Genomic DNA, 24,966 nt, shown 5'->3' with positions numbered 1-24,966 from the left:
GTTTTTATCGTGAAAGCCCGAAGCGTTGCTTTTTCGTCACCGATATGACAGCATACAACACAAGACATGATTTTTGCTTCAGTGCTAGTAGAATTCTCGTAAATTTTAGCTGTTTTTATAGTTATACCTCGACTACTCATAGTATTTTATTTATTGTATTCTTTAAATTTATATTCATAATAAATAACCCATTTCAGAATGAAGAACTCGGATGTCTCAATAATTAAAGATTTATTGGAAAATCCATTTTCGAGACGAGACATTACTAAAAATGAAATAGTTAAATTAAGTAGATCGATACCGGATATTACTCTACCGCAAAACGTGAAGATTAAAGGACGATATTTTCAAAAATCTATGTATGAAATATTTAAATGGTTAACCGGTTGTAGTGAATTGAATAAGTTGTACTGTTGGCCATGTTTACTTTTTGTTGTAATTGAAAAGGACAAGAATATTTGGACAAAACAAGGTAGCAGTGATTTAAATCATCTCCACGAAGCTGCAAAGAAACAGTAAAAAACGCAATCTCACATAAATGCCGTAATACTATTAAAAACATTTGGTACCGCCAGGATAGATTTAATGTTAGATCAGCAAAAGGCTTCATTGATTGTTCAACACAATGAAAAAGTAACAAGAAATAGAAATATTCTCAAGAGATTAATAGATGTAGCTTGTTACTTAGCAAAACAAGATGCTTTTTGTGGACACAATGAGAATATAAATTCCCTTGATAGAGGAAATTATATAGAATTAATGACTTTAATCAGTAAATATAACCTTTTAGCAACCCATCTAAGAACTGCAACTGTATTTTCTGGAACCTTTAATAGAACAAAATATTATTGCATCGATAAAAATTATTGTAATTTCAGAAATTAGAAATGAGGTAAAATAAACGCCATTCGTTGCTATTATGCTGGATGAAACATCTGACATATCACAAATCTCAATTATAGGTTGTGCTACGGTATGTTAATAATTGTAGTGTACCAGTGAAAAGATTTTTGTTTTTTTTGAAGATGTTAGTGGTGATCGTTCAGCGGAAGCTTTGTGTAATGTTGTGCAAGAAACGATTTTGAGTTGGGGGTGTGAGAATAAACTGACTGCTCAAACGTACGATGGGGCGGCAGTTATGGCAGGAGCATTGAATGGGACGCAGAAAAAAGTAAGACATTTTCCCAGAATCTATGTTTCTGCATTGTTGCGCACATGTACTTAATTTAGTTCTGTCGCAATCTGTATTGTTTATAAAAGATTGCAAATTATTTTTTGCAACAATTTTGGCATAGCCTCATTTTTTTCGGTGTCTACAAAAAGAAATCATGTTTTAAAAGAAATTATTAAAAGAAAATTTCCAAAATTAGCTACAACACGTTGGAACTATTCATGTCGTTTGGTAAATACCATAAAAAGCGAAAGGCAAGGCCGATCTGTTTTATTTGAAAATATTATTGAGAATCCAGAAGGCTGGGATAACGATACAATTAATATTGCAAAGACTTATCACATGTTTTTTGAAGAATTTAGCGGTAATTTTCTCCTAAATATTTTTGCCAAAGTGTTTAGTTATACTGATGTTCTATTTGATATTTTACAAAAAATCTAAATTAGATATAGCATATTCTAGTCAAAAAGTAGAGGAAGTAAAAGATGCAATTCAAAATATGCGAACTTCTGTAGCATTTGATGAAGTTTATGAAGAGACTATTTGAGATGGGGTTCCCCCAAATTTAAAAAAACGTCGTGTAAATTTACAAAACTGAAGTGTAGACCAAGACCAACACTTTAAAAATTTATATTATGAAATAATGGACACTATTTATTGTCAGTTAGATGTCCGTTTTAAAAAATTAAATTCGCTCAAATTTTTTGAACTATTTCAGTTTTTTAAGAAATATTAAGTAAATTTCCGGATAAATGCCTTAATTCGTTAAAGAACGCTTATGCAAAACATTTCGATTTTGTAAAGCTAACCAATAAATTATGCGTTCTTTATCGTAGTGAGTCATACCTCGAAATGAATTTATCGAAATTTATTTAGCATATAATGCTGAATGATTTGACAGATGCCCTAAGCGAAGTAAATAAATTGGCACATTTAATTTGTACAATTCCATTTTCAACTGCTTCGGTGGAGAGATCATTTTCAGCATTGGAAAGAGTAAAAAATTATGCACGCAATACAATGAGCGAGGATAGATTAAGCAATTTATCTCTAATAACAATAGAAAAAGAAATGTTACACTTATTACAGTCAAAACCAGAGGTTTATGATCATGTAATTGATGATTTTGTCAGTAATACGGATAGACGTATGGATTTTGTGTACAAATGAATAATAAAAAGTTAAAGAAGTGTTTAATGTACATTTTATGGTATTATTATTATTATTATTATTATTGTTGTTGTTGTTGTTCTCTGCACACCCTGCATGAAAACTTACCGCACGGCATTGGTCAGATGTCATGTCCATCGGAGTGGACAGGATTTTCAGAACCTAGCACGTATTTAAGTTACTAATAATGTTTCTAAAACTGGTTATTCATCTCGGTGGACATCTGAGAGATTGTTTATTTTGTTACGTAGGTACGCGTTAGTAATGTATTGAATGCATACACAGCCGATGATATATTGATAAAATTTATTCTCCCAAAAGAAACACTTTACAGTTCTGGAACGTTTCACAAAAGTACTCGTGCAGCTCTTCTCAGTACCACTGCACAGATAGTACGTACTTACCAGTTCAAACCTCTAAGAACATTAAACAGAAGATAATATACAAAGCCTCAGTGCGTAAAGTCGCAGTGTGATCCCTCAGCACTCTGAGTACTCTTAACTCAAACTTGAACTAAACTGAGAACTAATGCTCTCTGTCTAGTTTTATCTAGTTTTCCCTTGCCCGCCGAGAAATTTCCAGTACCATCGATTTCTTGAAATTGCTTGAAGGCATATACAGTTACGCTGGTTATCATAAATTAAGGAAAAATCACAAAAATCACGATTACTGAAAAAGTTACGTGTAGAATTTAATAAAACTTACCCACAATATACAACACACAGTAAGGTATCAAATAACATAAAAATAAATTGCCAGACAATTATGGTAGTATAGAAATTAGCACATGTATAAAATGAACAAATCGAAGGTGTCAGTTTGCTGTAGGAAAAGTACCTTCAATAGGAAATATGGTCGCCTCTAGAAGCAATACAGCACATACAGTGATGCGGTCTATCAGTTCCATAGGAAGCGAGAGCCATTGCTCTTGCAAAGCTGTTGCAAGCGTGGCAAGGGTCTAAGGGGGCAGAATGAGAGCAGCTACACGTCTCTCTAAATCATCCCAAACGTGCTCGATAGGATTCAAGTCCGGGGATCGAGCTGGCCACTCCATGCGCATAATTGTTTCCTGTTGAAGATAATCATCTACGATGCGAGCCCTGTGTGGTCTTGAGTTATCGTCCTGCAACAGGCCTTGTGTGGTCTTGAGTTATCGTCCTGCAACAGGAAAGTATCACCTATTGCCCCGGCACATGGGCGCACATAAGCAACAAGGATGTCATCTCTATAAACTCGAGCATTCATGGTTTCCGTTGGAAAGACATGGAGGTCTGTGCGTCCACCTAAAGAGATGCCACCCCAAACACAGACACTGCCTCCTCCGTATGCATCTCTTTAACGGATGTTTTATGGATGGTAACGGGTTCCAGGTTCTCTCCATATCAAATAACGCCTACTATCGCTTTCTAGAGTAAACCTGGACTCGTCCATAAAGAGAACAGCCCTATACTGATCAAGCGTCCAGTTAACATGTTGTCGTGCCTACTGCAAACGGTCCCTGCTATGGCGTGACGTGAGCGGCACGCAAATGGCTAGTCGTCTCGCATACAGACCACCTTAGTGAAGCCTTCTACGCGCAGCTGACGTTGACACCAACCTTCCGGTGGCTGCAGCAAGGGAGGATCTAAGAAGAGTCGGAGTAGCGGTTCTGTTCCTGCGTGCACATAATGTCAAATATCGGTCATCAGCGCTCGTCGTAGCAGTTGGCTGTCCTTGGCTGAACCTCCTTAGAGGCTGAATCTGTGGTTTGAAATCGCCTCCAAAGTCTATGAACCACAGAAGGACTCGCATTTAACCATCTGGCCACTTTGTCCTGCCTCTAGTCTCCGAATGGCTCTCCATCGTAGTTCTGCAGGCAAATGATGCCTGGAAGTCATTGTTACGAATTGGCTATCTCAGATTTCTGATGTCACTATCACCGTGAAATATGAGGGCTTGCTCTCAAACATGTACTTTTATTCTCCTCGCAGATGACGTATTCCGAGTGCAGCGCCACTAATTTGCATATTGCAGTTTTACTCAGCTACTCTTACTTGGCAACATATTCAAGTTTTACACGGTTTGGCTTATTTTTTGGGGAGTTATCGCTATTTTTGTGATTTTTCCTTAATTTATGATAACCAGTGTAGTTACATTGCGCTGGATACACTTACATATAGTGACCGGACCAGAATGTTCCCAAATGGTTGCCAAGCTTGGGACGTTTTCCCGACTTATCGCCAAATTTGGTGGAAAAAATAGCCAACAAAGTCATCGCCAGCTTGGCAGCCATTTACTAATGTAATAATAGTGTTTAATAGTCTTCAGTGCAATCAAATGTCTTTAGTGCCCTTGTAACCTTACTTTCCTTCATGACTTTACGCTCTTGAGGCCTTTCATGTTACGTTATATACAAGGGGTACTGCAAATTTAAATATAATTTTCCAAACTTATTTACATGTATACAAAATTCGTAACAGTACGTAATCTTTACTCAAATCACTAAGTTATGTAATTTCAAACTCGGATGTATTTAATCGCGTTAGGAAAGGAGCTGCACTTTTTGCATTGAAAAAGCATTTATTTCGCTGGACTTAACACCTAAATAGTATTTATTATATATAAAAACAGTGAGTTTTTATTCGTATTGGATAAAATAATCATGAATATGTACTTATCAGTTGTACAGGCTAATTTATCAAAGACTGATGTAACGATCTTGCTTGTTGCAGATATTGATTTTTTTTGGGGGGGGAGGGAGGAAGAGGCTTAATTTTATGAGATACTTTGCAGCATATCAAAATATTAATAATAAAGGCATTCATAAGAATCATTTGCAACCAACTTTTGATGTCAGAATGAAGTTTTGCGGAACTTAATTTGAGACCTGTAATTGGTCTTCCAGTTTTATCGTTATTTTCACCTAGATCGTTTTTAAAATGCATTTACCGCAATAGTTGCATAAAATAATCTTCACAACATCAAATAAATTGACTTGCATAATGTGTAATTTTGAATCGAAGCGACCCTCCTTTTTTTTTCCATGACATATTCAGGACCTGGTATATCTTATCGAGTCCTATCTAAAAATTTCAGTATATGTTCTCTCATTATTAGCGATAAATTTCTCTGACTTTATATATATATATATATATATATATATATATGTATCTATATTTTATACATATGTGTGTGTGTACATATCCTTGACTTGCATCATTCTGCCCTAAAATAAGTTTCTCACGCACACCTCTGCGTTTTTCTAATTTTGTGACGTTTCGTTATATCTCTTAATGTTTTGGAATCTATTGTATCGAAGCGACGGTGTTCTGAAGTTGATACTGAGTCTCTGAGAATCACGTTCATTCTGACAACTACTGAGTCCGAAATGCTGATGTTTCCTCTGGCACCCATCACTTTAGAAAGAAAATTTGTCGATAGGATTTTGGCTTCTGTTGTCTTGAGCGACAATTTTATAGTACGCAATACCTGAGATTCACGTACACTTCTGGCAACCATCATATCCAAAACCTGAACGTTTCTTTTGGCACTTATCACATTTTAAAGACAGTCTGACAACATCGTGTCGGACCACTCTGTTTAGTGCAAATAGTGTTAGATTCCTCTCATAGTGGTAGCATAATAACCGTCTAAATTCTGTTACATCTAGTGTATGCGAAGTTGAATGTCTCTGTGAAAATGTCTGAATATTTAATTATTGTCTTATCGGCGTAAATTTGTGTAGTTTAATTGTATTAGTAACGTTTTTTGATTGCATAAGCAGGATTCCTTAATATAATCCTCATGTTATTTCAAAATTTTTTTGTGTGCCTGATTAAAATTTCGATTTGAAGTCAGTCTTTAATAGAAAGAAAGGGGGAAGATAAATTTTATTGACACTCAAGTCGCAATAAAGATTTCCGATCCAAGTCATCGATGTCATCTCGGATGATTAAATTTGAGGGATAAATATCATCCGGTATAACCTTCTATAATTTCGTAAGATACGGGGAAGTCTTTACAGCATTTTTTGGCCAGCAAATAGTTCTACAAAGATTTTCACAACGTCATGAAAAAAGGTTCAGGTGTAATTTTTATTTAAAAATTTAAGAGTACACGAAGAGCTATCTTCTTGCCTCAGCATTACTAACATAAGCCATCACACAGAGTATTCCGCGGCAGATTTGTATGTTCATGAACTGTATTCACACTTTTCAGAAGCTAGTGTCAATCTGGATTTTAAATTTCATGTTTGTTAACATAGTGATTTTATCGCGCATCTTTCATCTTGCCAAGTTAGTTCCTGAACTTCAGAAATTCCCTAACAGATTCAAAAGTTCCGTAAAATTTTATAGAAATAGTACGAGTCCTCTCCCCATTAGATGAATTCAACCCATTTCAATAAAATCAGTTGAATTTCTTGGCTTGGTTTATTTAATTATGGCAAAGCACTCGAGAGGTAATCTGCCTAAAAGGAGGGATGCCTTCGTGCAGACCTTTCTAAGGGAAACAGGTTCGTATATACGTAACGCATTTGATTGAAAATCTTCCGAGATTGGATGCATTATTCGTAACGTTCTTGATCTCGATTTTTATGAATTTAAGAACAAGATGGTTTTGACAATCTTGTCGTTTGCCATAATCCAATTAATCAGATTTTTGAACTTCCATCTTTGGCGCATTATCTTTCGTAATTATTACGCTTAACTTTATGCGTTTTTTTATTTATACCCTTAACTTTAACCATTAGCCAAGCAGGACGTTAAATTATTGTAATTAAGCCTTGAATGATATTTTGGTTTCTATATTCACAGTCTTTCCCTTTAAAGCCATTTGAAAATGTTTTCTTTTGTTGTGTTAGAGCGTCTGCTTTTTTATCCCGATAATAAATCATCTTCACTGTGCTCCTTTTCCACATAGTCAGAATGTTGCAACTGTGTTCTAAATGTTTGACATTTTTTTTTTTTTTTTTTTTTTTTTGTTTTGTTTATTTGAACTGAAAGGTTCGTGGTTCTCGAATTTGATGGGACTGATCCAAAATCATCATTGGTTTAGTCTTTTATTATTATTATTATTATTATTATGAAATTTTAGCTGTTTAATTTTTCAAATGAAAAGACTGTCTTAGTCTTCTCAAATATAAATAATGAATTTAAAAAGCACAAATTATTTTCTCTAAATGATTTGTTTCGCTTTCGAATGCGATTTTTCAACAGTTGTGTACTGTATGAAACAGATGGCTATTTTTAAACTTTTCAATAGTTAGTGCATCGAAAATGCTTATGTGCTGTTTAAATTGTGGCATTACGGATATGTGCTTTACGAATCTTGCATATTAATTGTTATATCTGAATTATATTAATTAAACTGGATTTTTTCCAAATCGCCGCAATTATTGTCAAACTAGAATAATCAAAACTCTATTTAAATCATCTTTAAATTTTTTAATTGGTTTCCTGTTGCTATTTTCTTCATTGAGAAACCATAATTGTAATACTTAGTGTTGGGGAAGTAAACATTTGATCTTACGGTAAAAATCATCACAATATTAAAAATTGTTATAAAATAGTGCAAATGTGAAGTTCGTATACAAAACGGGAGAGTACGGTGTTCGTTATGACATTCTTTGAATGTTATAGAAAGCTCACTTAAGAGCAACTGACCAAATTATTATAAACATGTTCCTGTGGTCTTTTAACTTATCTTCAATTTTAATTATTGGAACTGTATGCAGCTCAGCACCTGGAAGCAACCTTTTTAGATCAAAAAGCAAAGAATTGCAATTTAAAAAAATTCTGAAATTCTTTTGAGAACAAATGAAGCCCCAGGGTGATTCTAAAGATAATCCATCAAGATTCCATTCATTCTAAAGATAATCCTTTCATCCTTAATCATTGGTGGAGGTGACTGGCTCTGAAAAGACGCTTCATTTTGCACATGTAGATTTTCATTTTTCTTATGGATTGTTGTAGCCTCTTTTATTGAAATTCTGATGCATCCCAGCGATCGAGTAAATAATATTTTTGAACCTCGATAGCTCGTCCTGCTTCGCTTTCGTAGCTGCACACAGATTTTATAGTTTGTTTCTTTTCCTAGTTTAAATAAAAGATGTTTCCTGTAGACTGCTTCACAAAAGCATCTCCTCTAACAGCCCTTTCCGCTTTGCCAGAATTAACTAACCAAACGGTATAAGAACTGGTGCTAGCTTTGAGAGTTCCTAGTATCAAGATAAGATCATTTCAGTGTACTTGCTTTGTAAGTGATCATTTCAGTGTAAATTTACTCAGAGTTTTTGAGGTATTTTGGGATTGCTTTAAAATCTCGTTAGTTGGAATTGCAAAGTTTCGAATTCAGTAGACAGTATTGGATACGCTTTATGGCATCAAGAGACTACGGTTCTAGATACTTAGAAATTGACGAATGCGTGCTTCAAAATATTTATCTCCAAGTAGACAATTATTTGGCCATATGATAACGAGCTGTTATCTCGTTTTCCTTTAATTTTGAATTCTTGTTTTATTTAATTTATTCTGAAATTATATAGACAGAAATCCCAAATTATAAAGTTTATGGGAAATTATTTTTTTAGTTATAATTTGGCTAATGACAACTGAATGATGGCATGATAAAATAACCAAACTGTTGATTAACTGGCAAGTCATAATTTCACATATGACTCTTTTTATTATCTAATGAATTTTTCAGTTCTGTAATTATGCTCGTGTTTTCCTAGCTTGGAAAACTGAAGAGATTCTTTAGCCTTTAAAATAAAGAGAATAAGTAGACTGTGTTGTGAAATCATGACTTGCGGAAGGATAGATGTTTATGAGGGAAGGAGCAAATACCGACCTGAATCAGAGAAAAACTCATCATCCGAAAGCGTGATCTTCATACCAATCGCGTAACTGAGTAGCGATATTTATCTAACAGCAGACCTGTTCTTCCCCCATCCAACAGAGTGTCATCCCCCTCCTCCTTAATGCGATTCGTAAAACCTCTGATGACGAATCGGCTGAGTCTGAACAGAGCTATGGTGTGCGAAAGGTGCAGGATGAATGGTGCATCGCGAACTGTTCAAAGTTTTAGATTCTTTTTTACTCTGAATGTCACCTTCTCCCCTGTTCTCCGTGAGCCAGTTGGGAAGCCAGCCAAGAGGAAGATGCATCCCGTTTCGACTTTTGGAGAGAAAACGTGCCACTGTAATCTAATACTCGTTTTTTGTTTTGTCATTCTGCTCTGTTTGGGTACTCATTTCTTTTCTCAACTATACTTTCGAAGTTGTTTTCGAATACAAAATGACTTGAGATTTTTTCCTCAAACACAATTCTTTTTGTGCTGTCGCCAGTTCTTAGAAAGTTGATTCCGAACCAGCACTTTTTTTTTTTTTTTGCCAAATTCCCGAAATCGAGTGGCCTTCAAAGATGTCACCTGAATGAAGCGGTGCTTCAACAGGTTGTTTTCCGTTGCATTTTCATTAGATTCCTCTACTTACACATGCAAGGAAACTAATTAGGTGGAAGCTGATTTTTCCTAGTGTAAGTATGGAATTTAATTTGGCACTCTTAATATTCAATATTTTAGTCGTTGAAAATAGCAAGATTGCCATTAATTTTAAGATGCTGTTAACAAATAACCGTCAGTTTCGAGATGCCATTACAAGATTGCTGTCAATCTCAAGGGCTGTCATTGCGGTTTCAGACAGTAATGGTAATTAGAGAGGCTGACTTCACACACCTTTGGGCCCTTCGTTGAGTCCTCATCAAGCCTTTTCTACATGTAGGCATCTAAAATCGCCTTCTTAAGTCTTTTGGGAGTTTGGTCCTGTTGACATTCATTTCATGAGGGCCTATCAGGTGAAATTGATATGGAGCAGACCTTTGACGTTGCTGTTTAGCAATTTCTTGTATATTAAGTATTCCAGTCCACTCGAATTACCGAAACGGCATTCCTCTAATAGATATATTTACCATCAACCTCGAGATACCTCAAATATTGATCTGTATCTTAATATTGCTTTGTGATCTTGTACTGAACTGAAGAAAAATTTAATAACTAATTCAAAAAATAATTATCAGTCTTGAGATATCATAAAATCGCTATTTCAATATATCATTGTCGGCTCGGATGATATTGGTACTTAACGGAAGTTGTTTGTACGCTGTTGAGCTTTCCTTTGAATTCCATTTAAGATATGGGCATTTAAGACGTATAATAGTCCTTCCTGCACGTTCCTGCACGAAGAGAGGCATTTAAAATTGCGATCCAAAAGTTTTTCGAAAGATAAGTTTAGGAAAAAAGGTGTATCTCCTCGAATTCCATCTCTGGGATGCTACTGGTTGAAAACGAGATGGAACATAGACAACTAGACTTCTTGTATGATATCTTGCCTGAATTATCCAGTCCACTGGAGTTATCGTTACATAAATGTTATCAGTCTCAGGATATATTTATCTTCATTCCTGAGCTGCCTTAAATATTGACCTGTAGATTAATATCGCTTTGCTATCATACACAGATATTTAATGAAAAATTAAATGGATAATGATCTGTTTCTTGGATGAATTGTAAGCTTGTAGACTGAAGGCATAATCTAGTGTTTAAAGTGTTTTGCTAGCCAAATTTGTGCATGTAAGAAATTCGATAAATACATGAAGTTTTATGAATTTTATCTCTTACTGTGAAGATATTTGAAAATACATTAACTTTACTACTGCAGTAGCTGTAGAAAAGTAATTCTAATATTTATTCTGTGAGGCATCTTAATTTTAGCACCAGAAATCTGCATTCTTTCTGAATAATAAATTTAAAATCGAAATTGGAAGAAATATTTGTTTAAGAGTTTAAAATTCTTCAACTCCTTGCACACATACTAATGACAGAAGTCATCAGTTGTCTAGATTTATACAAAGTTCTCTATTTGTATTCCTTTTGTTAACAAAAATCCACCCCTGGAAGCCGAATTGAGCGTTCATCGAGATCACGTATACGGGATCAAGCATTCATCGAGAATGGCCAACTTTACAAAAATATTGGAATGCTGTGTTTATTCTCTGGGAGTTACACAAAACGATACTAGAGCTGGAAATTATATTGTGCATATATCTCAGCCATTTTGATCCAATCCTATCCGACATGGAGGCTACGGAGTAAAAATTTGTCTAGAAATCATGTTTGGGCCTCGAAAATACGCTGGATGGCTCGATGCAGTAGTGATTAAAGTCACGTGCCTCGTGAACCATAGTTTTATCTATGTCATCAATACATACATACTTTACGTTTGGTAAATAAGTCTAAGGAAGTCTAAACGATAGCTATTCACAGAAACTCTATAAACCGTTAATAATATAATAATAAACATTTCTTTTCTTGAAGAAACTCTGAGTGTAGTGATAATATTCTTCACATCTAATAAATCATTGTTTATTGGCTTGCACGCTGTCTAACATAGAGGTAAGGATAGGGCTGGCGCTTGGCATTTTGTCGCCTGGTGCAATCTCTGCCTGTTCTAAAGTCCGTTGCTCGCTGCTGTCTGTGCGATTCCTAAATTCTGCTGTCCGACACCTCCCATAAATTGTAAAACATTCGTCATTACTAAATTTTGCTATTCGTTGCTTTTCTAATTAAAAAAAGTTTGGAAACTGCAATGCTCTGGGTAAGAGTTTTGCATCGTGGAAGAATAGAGATTAAATCTTTTGTTATAGCTAAAAAAAATCTTTTCTTTAACAAAGATCATATCAAATAAACTTGTAAAAGCTTGAATTTAATGAAGAGTTTTTTTCGTCATTTTTTTTTTTTTTTTTTTTTTTTTTTTTGTGTGTGGAATTGATGGAAAATATTTCGCCATGAAATATTCCAAGGTTTTCTGCGATTTTTAAAGCCGATCCCCCCTTTTTTTTCAATTTCTTTTAACCTTGTGGTACAAACAGTAACGGATTCTATAAAAAACGTGGAAAGGATTAAAATTCAGACATTTTACGACAGCGTTGTTAAGGAGAGTTGAATCAATAAGGTCGACATCCAAGAAGAATCGAATCTGAATTAGAATCAAGGAAAGGAATCCAAGGATTTAAAAAACGCAAATGCAAATTCATTTTCTCCGTTTGGTTACTGAAATATATTCGGCGTGTGTTACCTCCATTTAATGTCCTCTTCGTCTCTCCCCCTTCTTTTTTAATGCTGGAAGACAGGGCGGAGGGAGATATGAAAAGGCTGAGTTTGAGTTAAGTGTAAATAGGATATTATTTTGGTATTTCGTGGCGAATATGTTTAAAATTTGTGAATGATACCAAATGGAAGTTTATTCTAATATCTTTCATGCCATCTTACTTTGGTTTGAAAGAAGCCAAATCAAGGAATAAAAAGTCTTGTCTAATTTGTTTTATTCATCTTGTTGTCGTTCGAAAAATGTAAAATCATCTTTCATGGTATTATTTACCCCCAAGAGTTAATGCTTTAGGATTAATACTTGCGCTTATTGAAGTATCTTAAGGGAAAACCCATCAACATTAATTGAATCTAGAGGAATATTTTTAATCATATTCATTTTTACTGAATCCGATCAAAAACGATTTAATTCCTTTGTTAGTTTAAAAGTGCATTTGATTCTTCTGAATAACTCTTCTATACTCCTCAGGGAAGAAACGATTCGGTTTAATGCTTTCCAGCTTCTTTCCGTAAGGAATTAATGAGGTTTGGCTGTAAAATGCTAGTAATGCATTAATACATTGAACCAACTTATTTTACGATACATTTTTGATTTCTCAATGCATCCATTAGAAAAGTCGACGGCATCGCTGATGCTGCTGTACGGGTTTAGAAAAATCCGTTGTTTAAGTTGTATTTTCAGGCTTCGCCGAACATCGAAACCAATTACACCGTGAGCGAGGTTATCGCGAATAACGGTCAAAAACCTGTAGTTGTTCGATGAGGATGAAATATGAACAGAAATAAATCTCTTCTACGAAAGGGATCTATTTTTGATATGTGGTTATTAAAGGTTTGGAATACTTGTTCTAATAAATGTGTCCCTTTTGCACTTCTTTCCCGATTTCAGTTCACTTTTCTGAGCATTTGCAGATTCGAAAAACAGATTTTTCCGTCATGAAATTAAAGGCAACACTTGCAAGTCTTTTTTTTTTTTTTTTTTTTTTTTTTTTTTTTTTTTTTTTTTTTTTTTTAGCTGTTATTGTCTTCATTTCCCTAATGCAATGCTCAGGTTAGCGAATGGCAGATTCTTCTTAACGGTTGTTTGGGACTTTTGCTGATAATTAAATATTTTAACTTCCAAAAATTAATGCATAGTATGGCAGCGTCCATCCTACCGATTTCTAGTTTTCACTATTAACTGTTAGGTAATAATTATTCCAAATTTCCGTATGCACGAGCAGTTTGTTGAAGCTCTTAGTCCATAAAGAGGAAATAACCACTTCCTAAGTCTTCAACAGAATAAATGATCCAGCAGATGAAACGTCATATGAATTTAGATGAGTGTGCTCGGAAGAAAGTGGCAGATAACAGTTTTGGTGCCGAATTGAGAATTTGATAAGGTCTGTGACATTCTACTATGCAGTAACTGTTCTGAGAGTTAATATTATCAAACGCGATTGACTTCGTTTACGCTTCCGTGCATACCCACCTCACTTTAGCTCCCCTCATGGGTGTTATTTGAGGGGATGTGTGAGTCATGATTAAAGGACTTCAATCTAGGTAGTCATGCTTCGAGCCCCATATGGGCCCCCCTTGTATTCGAGACAGCAGGACAGTGAAAAATTTAGTTTTATTCATACCTCGTAATGGTCATTCTACCAAACAGTTTTTTAACGAATTCTTATTTTATTCCAAGTACTTTATTTCTAGGTTTCTAAATGAAGCTTAAGATTTTTACGAAGGAAAGGTTTTAGACAATCAAATGGCCAATCAATAGAAAGTGTAGCCAAATCTCCAGTACTCGTTAGGACTGTCGCTACAAAACCAGAGTAGTTTCAGCAGTGGTCTCAAACTCACGCGGGCCGAACCACCACATGAAATCAGTTGACAAGCCGCAATATTTTACCGCAATATATACTGAAATATGATACCGAGAATTTTTCGAGATTACAATACTTCCTGTGCTTTGTACAATGAAGTACTGTAATCGCGAAAAATTTCGGGTGTCGAATTTCAATGAAAATATCCATATTGACCGCTCTCAAATCCATTTCAACTTTTTTTTTCGCGTGACATCTGTATGCGCACAGACAGAATAAAAGACTGTTTTTGACAAAACTTACGACTGTTTTTGACAAAACTTACGACTGTTTTTGCCGGTAAATCTATGCAAGAAAAGTGTTGGGAATCCCTGCGTTAAATCGTTTAAACACAGATACTACAACCCAGGTTCATATCCCGACGAACAACCTGCTTTCATGAGTGTTTTCGTGGTTTTTTTCTGTTTTAAGTGAATCCAAGTTATTTTCTTAAAACAGTTTCTTCGAAGGGATCTCTCCGCTGAGGCAGATGGCATTTGCGTGCTTTGCCATTGCCACAAACAAAACTAAACTTAAATACGAAGGCGGGGGATCTGGATATATATTTTATAACGGATCGGTGAGAAGACATCAATTTTAAAACTATGCAGAATTCCGTATTAAAAATGATGACCAGCGGCCGAGCGAAAAAATCGCTGAATACTGGTATATCGATCTGCATTCGATATCAGGCGAATGGGCTGGCTGCTCTGTGTTTCCCATGTGTAACGGCCCACCAGCGGCCGAGCGGTAAAGACGCTGAACACTGGTAGTTCGGTCCGAAGTTCGAATCCCGCGAACGGGCTGGCTGCATGTGCGTTTTCGAGTTTTTTTTCCCATGTGTAACGTGTATACGAGCCAGTTTCCCTTACAAAGCCCTCCACGAAGAGGCACCCTTCCCTTTAGGCAGATAGCCGTTGTGTGCTTTGTCATAATTGAATAATCCCAATCCCATGTGTAACGTGGATACTAGCCCAGTTTTCCTTAGAAAGTCCTCCACGAACCCACCCCTCTCCTTAGGCAGATAACCCTCGAACTTTGATATGGCGTTAATAAAAGATTAAGAGAATTATTTTATCTCTAAATTTTAGGTTGAAAATGTGTTTTTCACTAAATATGAAGTAGATGTATTATAATGCCAGTGCATTATATTGCACTGTTACGTGCGTACGGGTTTGATAGCTTTCCTGCGTTAGCCGAGAAATTTACTGTACCTTCGATTCCTCGAAATTATTGGAAAGCATTTACAAATACAATTACGTAAGGCCTGATACAGTTAGTTAGACAGGGATTTGACTAAATTTATCAACTTTTGAAGATTTCTCGCCAAAATTGGCGACAAAAATTAGCTGGCGACCTCAGTGCGAAATGGACTTTGCCCTAGCGAAACTTCGCAGTCTTTGACGCCTTTCATGTTATATTATACAAGAGATACTACAATTTACGAGTAATTTCACTAAAATTATTTATATATATATATATATAATTTCTAATACTATAAAAAGTCTGCGTGGAGAAATTGCTGTCAAAGATAAAAAATCATTAAAATCGTATTTCAGGTAAGAATTTAAAGTTGGTTCAGTAGTTCAGGATATCGATTGAGGCTTTAACCCTGGAGCAGTTTTCTGCTTTTTAGAAACTGTTGCTTCAGAAATAATTGTTTGAAATTGATGTTATTTTTTTCTGGCACACAATTCATTCTGTGCCTTAAAAATTCATAAGAAAATTAAACTGGTGTGCAAAACTTAAGCAACAATGTAAAAATTTAGCAGATAGCCATGAAATTGGAGAAAAGGAGGTCTGGAGATCAGTACAATGAACACGTAAGTCAATAGAAACGTGATGCGTATGCAAATATCAGGAGCGAAACGTCAGAGGCGACGTGAGCGTACACAAAACGCGTGATTTCGGCGCGCGCAGCTCAACAGTAGAGTAAAAGAAAGGACGGAGACGCAATTCAACATATTCGCTGCAAGTGCCAGTGAGTCAGTTTGTGAAATATGGCTAGAAGAAATCACCTGGACGACTTCACACGTGGAAGAATGATCGGAAAGCTGGAGGAGGGGCGTGCTGTCACATGTGTAGCTGCAGAGTTTGGAATCAACAAAAGTGTCGTTTCGCGCTCTTGGAAAGCGTTCCAAACCACTGGTACAGCTGTTAGAAAGGTTGGTGGTGGCCGCCCGAGGACGACAACTGCAGGGGATGACCTATATATCGTCCTGCAGGCGAAAAGAGGCCGACAGCAGTCAGCAAGCGCCATTGCTCAGCAACTCTGTACATCAACGGGGCGACAAGTGTCGCGGTTTGCTGTGGCCAGACGTCTTCACAAAGGGGGCCTATTTGCCCGCCGTCCTGAACGCTGCCTCCCGTTGAAAGTTCGCCACGGACGCCACCGTTTACAGTGGTGCAGAGAGCACAAAAACTGGACAACTTATCAATGGAGTCGTTTCCTCTTTACGGATGAGAGTCAGTTCAGTACCAGAAGCGATTCTCAACGCGTTTTGATTTGGAGAGAGGTCGGGACTCTGTTTTATCCCGGTAACATCAAGGAAAGTCACCGTAACGGTGGTCCTGGAGTTCTTGTCTAGGAAGGCATTATGCTGAACGGGCGAACTGAGCTCCACGTTTTCGACAGAAGGTCTGTAACCTGGGATCAGTATTGTGAGGAGGTACTCCTTCCCCATGTGCGTCTGTTCCAAGGTGTCATTGGCCCAGACTTAATTTTGATGGATGACAATGCACGGCCACATCGGACTCTTGTTGTTGAGGAGCTACTGGAAAGTGAAGATATCACTCGAGTGGATTGGCCAGCGTACTCCCTAGATTTAAATCCCATCGAACATGTGTGGGATGCTTTGGGAAGATGCATTGCAGCACGCTTACATCCTCCGGAGAAGACCCAACAACTCACAGATGCTGATTGAGGAATGGGCACTCCTACCGCAAGAAATGTTCCACTAGCTGGTTCTGAGTATGCGGAGACGGTGCAAAGCAACTATTGCAGTGAGGAAAGGGCATATCCCATATTAAGGAACATCTGCTTGTTGTTCTTCCTCTTGGATAGACAATCATGAGTCACGATACTATGCGTTCAATAAAGCTTGTATTTGTTTGATTCCATACCGTATGCATTGTATTCCTTTTTCAGCTCCGATGCTTTCGTCATCCTTTACGTACATAATACTCTCCTTCATTTCTGCATTTCACGTCTCTCAGTTGATTTCTCGTGGAGTTATGGCAAAAAACCCTGCTGTTGCTTAAGTTACCACCAGTTGCTTAAGTTGCTGTTGCTTAAGTTACCACCATCACAATAATACACCAGTGTATTATTGTGATTTATTTTTATAGATTTTGTATATTTGAGATTATGCGGCATTTTCATAAATTTGCATAGTAGTGTTTAATTTCGTATCAAATATAAAATTTATTTCTTTTTTCTTTTTCAGGTAAGAAATTTTGTGCTTTCTGTTGCTTGAAATATTAAAATTCTGCAGTTTTGACGTAGAGAATGGTGCATAACTGTTCTTTTGCGTGAAAATACCAATGTAAGTACAGTTAACTAAGTTTAGATTGCAAATTACTATAAAAAAAAAGACTTGTTATTTTCAAACAATGTTAAATAAATCCGCTTAAAAAATATGCATGTTGAGTTATTTGAATATCTAATTTTAGGCTTTTCGATAAAATGGTTTGTAGGTTTTTGCCAAACACACTTGAAATTGCGTGCCCGCAAAACTGCTGATAATGCGCTGAAAAATAAGGATTTTAATGTAGAATTTTCCCTATTAAAACTGCGCTATGGAATTCGCGAAGGGAATTTCGGGATAATTTCTATTTATATAGTGGTGGAGTCTTGTTCTGAGTAAAGTGAGTAAAGTAAGTAAAGGCTATGGATACGCCTAAAACTAACTTACCTTATTTCATATATTTATTTTCGTACTAGCGGAATTACCCGATGCCAGTTAGGTTAGATTGAGAGTAATGCATCTAACAACAGAGAGAACGATACCGCTGTAATCCTTTTGCGTAAATTACGACGCAAAAAAAGTACGATTCATAGTCATGCATTTTTCAGTCTGATGCGATATGGAACCCACATAAAAAATTTCGATAGAAAAAGAAACTAACTCTGTCTCATTATATCGGCAACAATGGCAGGCAGTTTTTAATGATTCTCGTCTTTCTAATCAAATGGTCATAAAGCTCAAGTTCCATCCAATATTTCACCTATATTCAGTTTTTAGTCGATTAAATGTAGCAAAAAAACTTATCATAATTGATCAGAAATCAATAACGCAAACACACAAACTGACATTCTTTATATGTATAGATTTTGTAAAACTTGCAAATTTTTTATTAACAAGCTCTGCGATTTGAAAGCGAGCAGGAGTAACACATTTCGAAATAAAGCATTTTTATCTCCAACGTGCGAGACTGTTGCCACTGGGAAAAATGAGTGCGAAAATTAGCACTTTCAGCGTTTTTAATTAGTGTTTCGCCTGATTAAAGTCATACGAAGATGGGAATAGTCGAAATGGCTTCCCACGAATTTTTTGAATCGTGAATAATGTATTAATGTTTGGCAATGCTATTTTTATTTCGTTGTATATTTTAGAAATTTTTTATTAACAAACTCTAGGATTTAAAAGCGAGCAGTGGCCAACAGCTTTCGAAATAAAGCAGACTTTCATCTTCAGCTTGCGAGACTGTTGCCACGCGGAAAAATGAGGGCGAAAATAATCTTTTTTCAGAGTTTTTAATTAATAGCTTTAATTTTAGCTACTTTTTTTTTTTTTTTTTTTTTTTTTTTTTTTTTGAGAAAAGTGGACGTCGATCTTTTCCAGGACCCAGAAAAGATTTCTAGAAAGTTTGATGATAATAGCTATAGTAGTGACTGAGTTATTAGAGGACAAACTCGCAGACTTTCTTCTTTATATGCATATTGTTACGTTATTTCCTTCCTTCACGTTCGTACGGGGTTCGTGTGGATTTGGAGTGAATAACGATGACACTTGATGAAGTATCGAAACACACTTTATTTACCAATATTAATCAGGAGAGCTCCAAAACAGTTTTACTGTCGTCGAAGATCTACAATAAACACGCTGGAACATTCAGCGACACAGCCTTCACACTGTCAGGCAATAACGTTGGAGACAGCTTCAGCATCAGAGTACAGCTCCCGACTCTGCTCGGTCGTTCTCAAAACTCCACGTTCTCTCGAGACTCACCACGCTGAAACTCGCGATGCACTCGACGACACACAGCTCCCGACTCTTCGGTTCAGTCGTTCCTGGAGCTCAACACACTCTTTCGACGATGCACTAACTGTGCACTAACTTGCGACGATGCACTATACACTAAGAGACTCTTCGATGCACTCGACGACCAACTCGGCGCTAGACTTCGAGACACTCGCTGAATGACCGACTATTAGCTCCCTAGACTAGGCAAACTGACTAACTGCGGGCCAGCAGGGTTTATATAGCTTTCGGCTTGTGTTCGAGCACATTCTGGGATAAACTGGTAAGAATTTGTTCGAGAAGGTTCTCCAACCGTCCATAGAATACCGCAAATTTTGTCGCGAAATGGGCGATTTTTCGCCAAATGTGGTAACCCTACCTTCCTTTGCCAATTTATGGCAACCCTGAAACTGCTTTGCGGGGAAGCTATCTTACCGTGCATGTACATTTCGTAACAATATATATATATATATGTTGTATGATCTTAAATTCACTTAGTGCGAAATCGAGTTATTCTACTACTTGCCCAATTGCTGCAAAGTAAGTTAATTTATTTACTAAAGAATATTGATTATATTATCTCCTAATATTAATTTTAGTCGAATTATCTTAAAAGAGTGAATCCATACTTAGTAAGTTCAATTTCGAAAAATGTTTTAAAGTAACTTGAATGTAAATTGTTAAAAATGTTTAACGGGGACTTGAATTAAATCATGAATATTATTCTACTACTTGCGGAATTGCTGCAAAATAAGTTAATAATAATTTATTTACTAAAGAAATGTTGATTGTATTATCTCCTAAGATTAATTTTAGTAGAATTATCTTAAAAGAGTGAATCCATACTTGGTAAGTTCAATTCCGAAAATTGTTTTAAAGTAACTTGAATGTAAATTGTTAAAAATGTTTAACGGGGACTTGAATTAAATCATGAATAACAAAATTTCAATTGTAAAAAGAAATAAATTAAAAGCAAGTAATTAAATTAAAGTAATCATTGCTATTTATTGATCGAAAATTAGTTGACTTTTCAAGGAGAACAAACCGACTCCCGTTCAATGAACATTAATTAAGAAATAAATACGAAGGTGTTTCGTCCTTTACTTAAGTAATAAGGCGATGCCAAACCGGCAATTCAAGCTAGGTCAAATATTTCCGTGAATAGAAGGGATCAAGAACCAATGCAGAGCACCAAAGAATTCATTCCGATTAAGCATTTTTGCTAATTCAATTTGAAACGCAATTTCAGCAGTAAAATTGATAAATTACTCGAGTAATTGTCCCCCGACACCTTCGTGTTTATGCATTTTAATTCAAAACTATTTGTTAAAATTAAACATTGGAAATTGGCATTATGAAATAGAACTCAAAGTAATTGAAATAAACATTAGAAAATTACGAAATATAAGAATTCTAATGCGATCTTTGCAAAAACAAATCAAAAAATAAAAAATAAAAATTGAAATTTTAAATATATATAGTAAGAAAAGGGAATGTACATGAAAATATAAAAGGCCAGAAAAAGCATTAATTAACTTACGTTCTTTCTAGTGGAAAGTGGGCAAAGTGTTTTGTTCGCGTCTGACTCAGAAGGGTTGTGTTTCCGAAATTATTTATCGGCAGCGGGGGCTTTGAATTATATCAGTCGTTGAGTCTAGTGTGAAGTAATTTATGGGAGTGGGAGTGACTAGGAATTCTTGAGGGACGTATGTTGTGGAGTTCTTATTTGAGTGAAACCGTCTGTTAAAATTTTTTGAAAATACTAGTGAATGGAAATTAATTAATTTATGGCTAATTGTCGTGTCATAACGAGGAAGAAATTAAAAAAAAAAAAATTTTTACTGTCAAAGAGCTATTTGACAGACTAAAGATTATGAAATATGCCCATTTTTTAGTAACAGCATAAGTCTGAAGACATTTAGCTTTTTACATTATACACTGGTGTGCCAAAAATAAGGACGAGACGGTTTTTTCAATATAACTTTGTACAAAAGCTTTCCAAATCAACACATTTAATACCGTAAGATCCCCAATACGTAAAGACATGAGTAATGTAAGCAACACTTACTAAAAGAGAAATCAGAGGGATAAAAAGAAGCTTTATTGAAAAAGTAGCATGGAGCGCAATGCGACTGAAGGCCGAAACATCCCTGTGATGGGTGTCCAGCAAGAACATCCGTTCTTTAATAGGGGGATATGATCTCCCCTGACTGCTAGGCAGGTTTCAAAGCGTCTGCCCATGCTGAGAATGAGGGTGTCAATGAGTTGTTGAGGCATTGCTGCCCATTCGTCTTGCAGCGCCAATCGAAGCTCCGGAATCATTACTGGTGGTAAGGTACGAGCTGCCAAGCGTCTGCCTAGAAAATCCCATACATGCTCGATGGAATTGAGATCCGGAGATCGTGCCGGCCAATCCATACGTTCAATATCCTCACTCTCTAAGAGCTGTTCGGCAGCTACTGTGCGATGACATGGTGCATTGTCGTCCATGAAAAGGAACTGCGGACCCATAGCGCCTCTAAAAAGACGCACATATGGAAGAAGAATCTCGTTACAATAACGGGTCCCGTTGACTGAACCTGCGTCGAAGATGTGAAGGTCTGTACGACTACCAAGATGCCTCCCCAAACGAGAACACCGCCACCTCCATACCTGTCTCTTTCAATGATGTTCGAGGGATGATTGCGGCTTTCCCGCTCTCTCCAGATGAGTATGCGATGAGAATCGCTACTCAGACTGAATCTGCTCTCATCTGTAAAGAGTACTCGTTCCCATTCATTGTCTCTCCAATTCCGGTGTTCCCGGCACCACAGAGAACGCCTTCTCCGATGGGCAGGCGTTAGAGGTACACACCGTACAGGGCGTCGTGCAAACAGACCACCACCGTGCAGTCTTCTGGCCACGGTAAAACGCGATATCGGTCGTCCAGTCGCCTGTGTCGTGTGTCTAGTGATTTCTCCCGCTGTCTGCCGTCTGTTTCTTCTGGCCTGTAAGGCAATATACCGGTCATCTGCGGGTGTGGTTCCTCGTGGACGACCACTACTAAACCCCCGGATAGCTGTTCCTGTAGTTTGAAATTGTCTCCAAAGTCGTGAAACGATGCTGTCAGCAATTCCGAACTCTGCAGCCACACTGCGGCCTTCCTCCAACTTCCCAATGATTCGACCTCGGGTAAAAGCATCCAGATGTCGTCTAACAGATTGATTATTCTCCATTTCTCGCTGAGGCAGCAACTCGGTGTGATTTTAACTGCTATACGGCGTGCAATGTCTTTGCCAGAAATACTGATCGTACATCGACAACATGCTTTATATACTACTCAGACACTCCCCCATTACATCTACCTGCATATCTGCGCATGTGCTACCGTACATCACCTTACTTAATTTCCTGATTGGTCTTTCTGTCCGCTCTGCCTCTTCGTTCAGCTGATATGCTAATTTTTCGACTTCGTCTTTAATTTTTGCACACCAGTGTATACAGCTTTGTATTTACGCTATGTACAAATCCTTCAACTGATAGTCATCCAACTTATACCGCCTTCTCAGGTTTAGGAACAAATTATCATATCCCTATCAGTTAAATGATTTAGAGTGAGTATTTAACGCCTGCTCTTTTGAGGCAATGTTTAATAAATTGATTAGGTATTAGATTATTTTTGAGAATTTTAATAAGGAAGATATTTTTAATGCATTGTATTTGTTTTATTATTGTATTGTTAATTACTTTTTGGATATGTTGGAATTCCAATTTATTAATTTGTTAGTATTGAAATAGAAGTTTCTTGTTTTGTCAAAAAGTAAAATTTTTTGTATATATAGATAGATTTTGTATGTGTGCAGCGTTTAGATACCAATAGATTACCGGTCTTATGTTACTAGTATCTCAAAACTGAAATGCGTCTATGAGAATAGCCGTCACATTAAATTAAATATCTAATCCAGCTTCTTCTTAATCAAAATATTCGGGAGTTTTTTTTTAAGTAACAATGAGTGTAACAGGAGACTCATTGACTCAGCGAGAGTGTAAAATGCCTAAACCCTTTTGGGCGACCGTAAATCTCAAACCCTTTAGATTATTTATTTTTAGGCTTTGTAATAACAATCAGTATCAAGCAGATGTGAGCAGGTGAAGCAGTGTAAGTGTGAATGTTCTTACGCATTTAATATTCTCCGTGTGCACGTATTGTTTTATAAAATATTACATATGCGGAAAGCGTAATTCACAATATTACTGCGATAAAACATGCATTAATTTTTTTTATGATGTGTGTCCTGCGGTTTCATTTCCAATTAAAAAAAAGTTTTTGCTTTTATGTTTGGTGCCGGACTACCATCATGACTCGGATACCGTCATTAAAACTCTGTATCTATCTCACGCTGACCCATTTGCGGCAATTGACGCCTTACAACTGCCATGACCATTCATCACAATTAATGCGTTGTTTGTTGTTGCGGAGCCCCAGAGGTGGCAGCGTCGCTGAAGTTTCCTTTCTCACCAGCTAAGAAACTTTCACTGCCATCATTCATCATTCGTATTTAGGTGAAACTTAACTCATTGGATGTTTTGGTTTATTTGCTGGGGGAATGACGGAGTGGACGGAAAATGCGTCAAATATTTATTGTTTCGGACCGGAAATACGGAACCGTGGACTTGAGTTAGTTACTGCTGAAGAAAATTTAGCAGTCACAGAAAAAGACAAATTTTACTCTAATCGTGGCGTGGTATTTGTATCCCTTAATCTTTTCAGATTTGGTTGTCAATGCCATTAATTCTTAAGTTCTCAGCATCTCTGTCTTTGTAATAATACTTACTATTTTGACAGGGAACTGTCAATTAAAAAAATAATAAATAAATCATGAAAATGTGATGCATTACCTGCGTGGATATTCTATAAAACTGGGATTTGTGGAGAATATACGTTGTGTATAATATCCATACCTGGCAAATTTCAGCTATAGAAAGACTTTAGACATTTTGGAGTATCCGTGTGTATCGGGAAGTTCATAGTTTAATTACGATATCATTTGAAACTTTTTTCTTGAAGGTGTAGGAATGGTCAAGAAATCTTTTCAGTGCAAATGAATGGTAACTACTTTCGATGTTGCGCCATTTTGGCTTATGGAAGACTTCAAAAGAACGCTGTGCTTCCGTAAAGCAGAGAAGCTCTAGCCATCGCTAAATCTGCGGTATCGTATTCGCCGCTTTAGTTGAATTTTCAAATATTCCAGACGTTTTGAATAATTGGTTTTAGAGAATATTAAGTATTTTAAATTTCATCACTAATTTTCAGGTATTTCAAGCCTGTTATAGCGATTATCAGTCTCAAGTTGAATGAAGTCTTTTGCTATCATTCATTTGTGCTCTGTTAATTGCTGTTTTGCTCCTTAGCGGAGTT

At 36.5% G+C, this 24,966-nt stretch overlaps 1 protein-coding gene across 2 annotated transcripts in view; it reads left to right on the top strand.

Moving 5' to 3' along the window:
- The window catches only part of cdi (serine/threonine kinase), a 389,918-nt gene that overhangs the window by 118,479 nt on the left and 246,473 nt on the right, over positions 1 to 24,966 (top strand). Inside the window, exon 1 of one of the 2 annotated variants that reach the window (XM_085821091.1) lies at positions 17,772 to 17,870. The exons of the other annotated variant lie outside the window; for it this stretch is intronic. The gene's annotated coding sequence lies outside the window, so the exon portion shown is untranslated. Of the gene's footprint in view, positions 1 to 17,771; positions 17,871 to 24,966 lie in introns of those variants that run through there. 2 annotated transcript variants of the gene reach the window in all.

The sequence above is a fragment of the Stegodyphus dumicola genome, chromosome 1, assembly GCF_044657685.1.
Source record: "Stegodyphus dumicola isolate Sdum_Otavi_A_Nest chromosome 1, ASM4465768v1".
NCBI classification, from domain to species: Eukaryota; Metazoa; Arthropoda; class Arachnida; order Araneae; family Eresidae; genus Stegodyphus; species Stegodyphus dumicola.
Note: the sequence above shows the minus strand (reverse complement) of the source record. Positions and strands in the feature narration are given on the sequence as shown.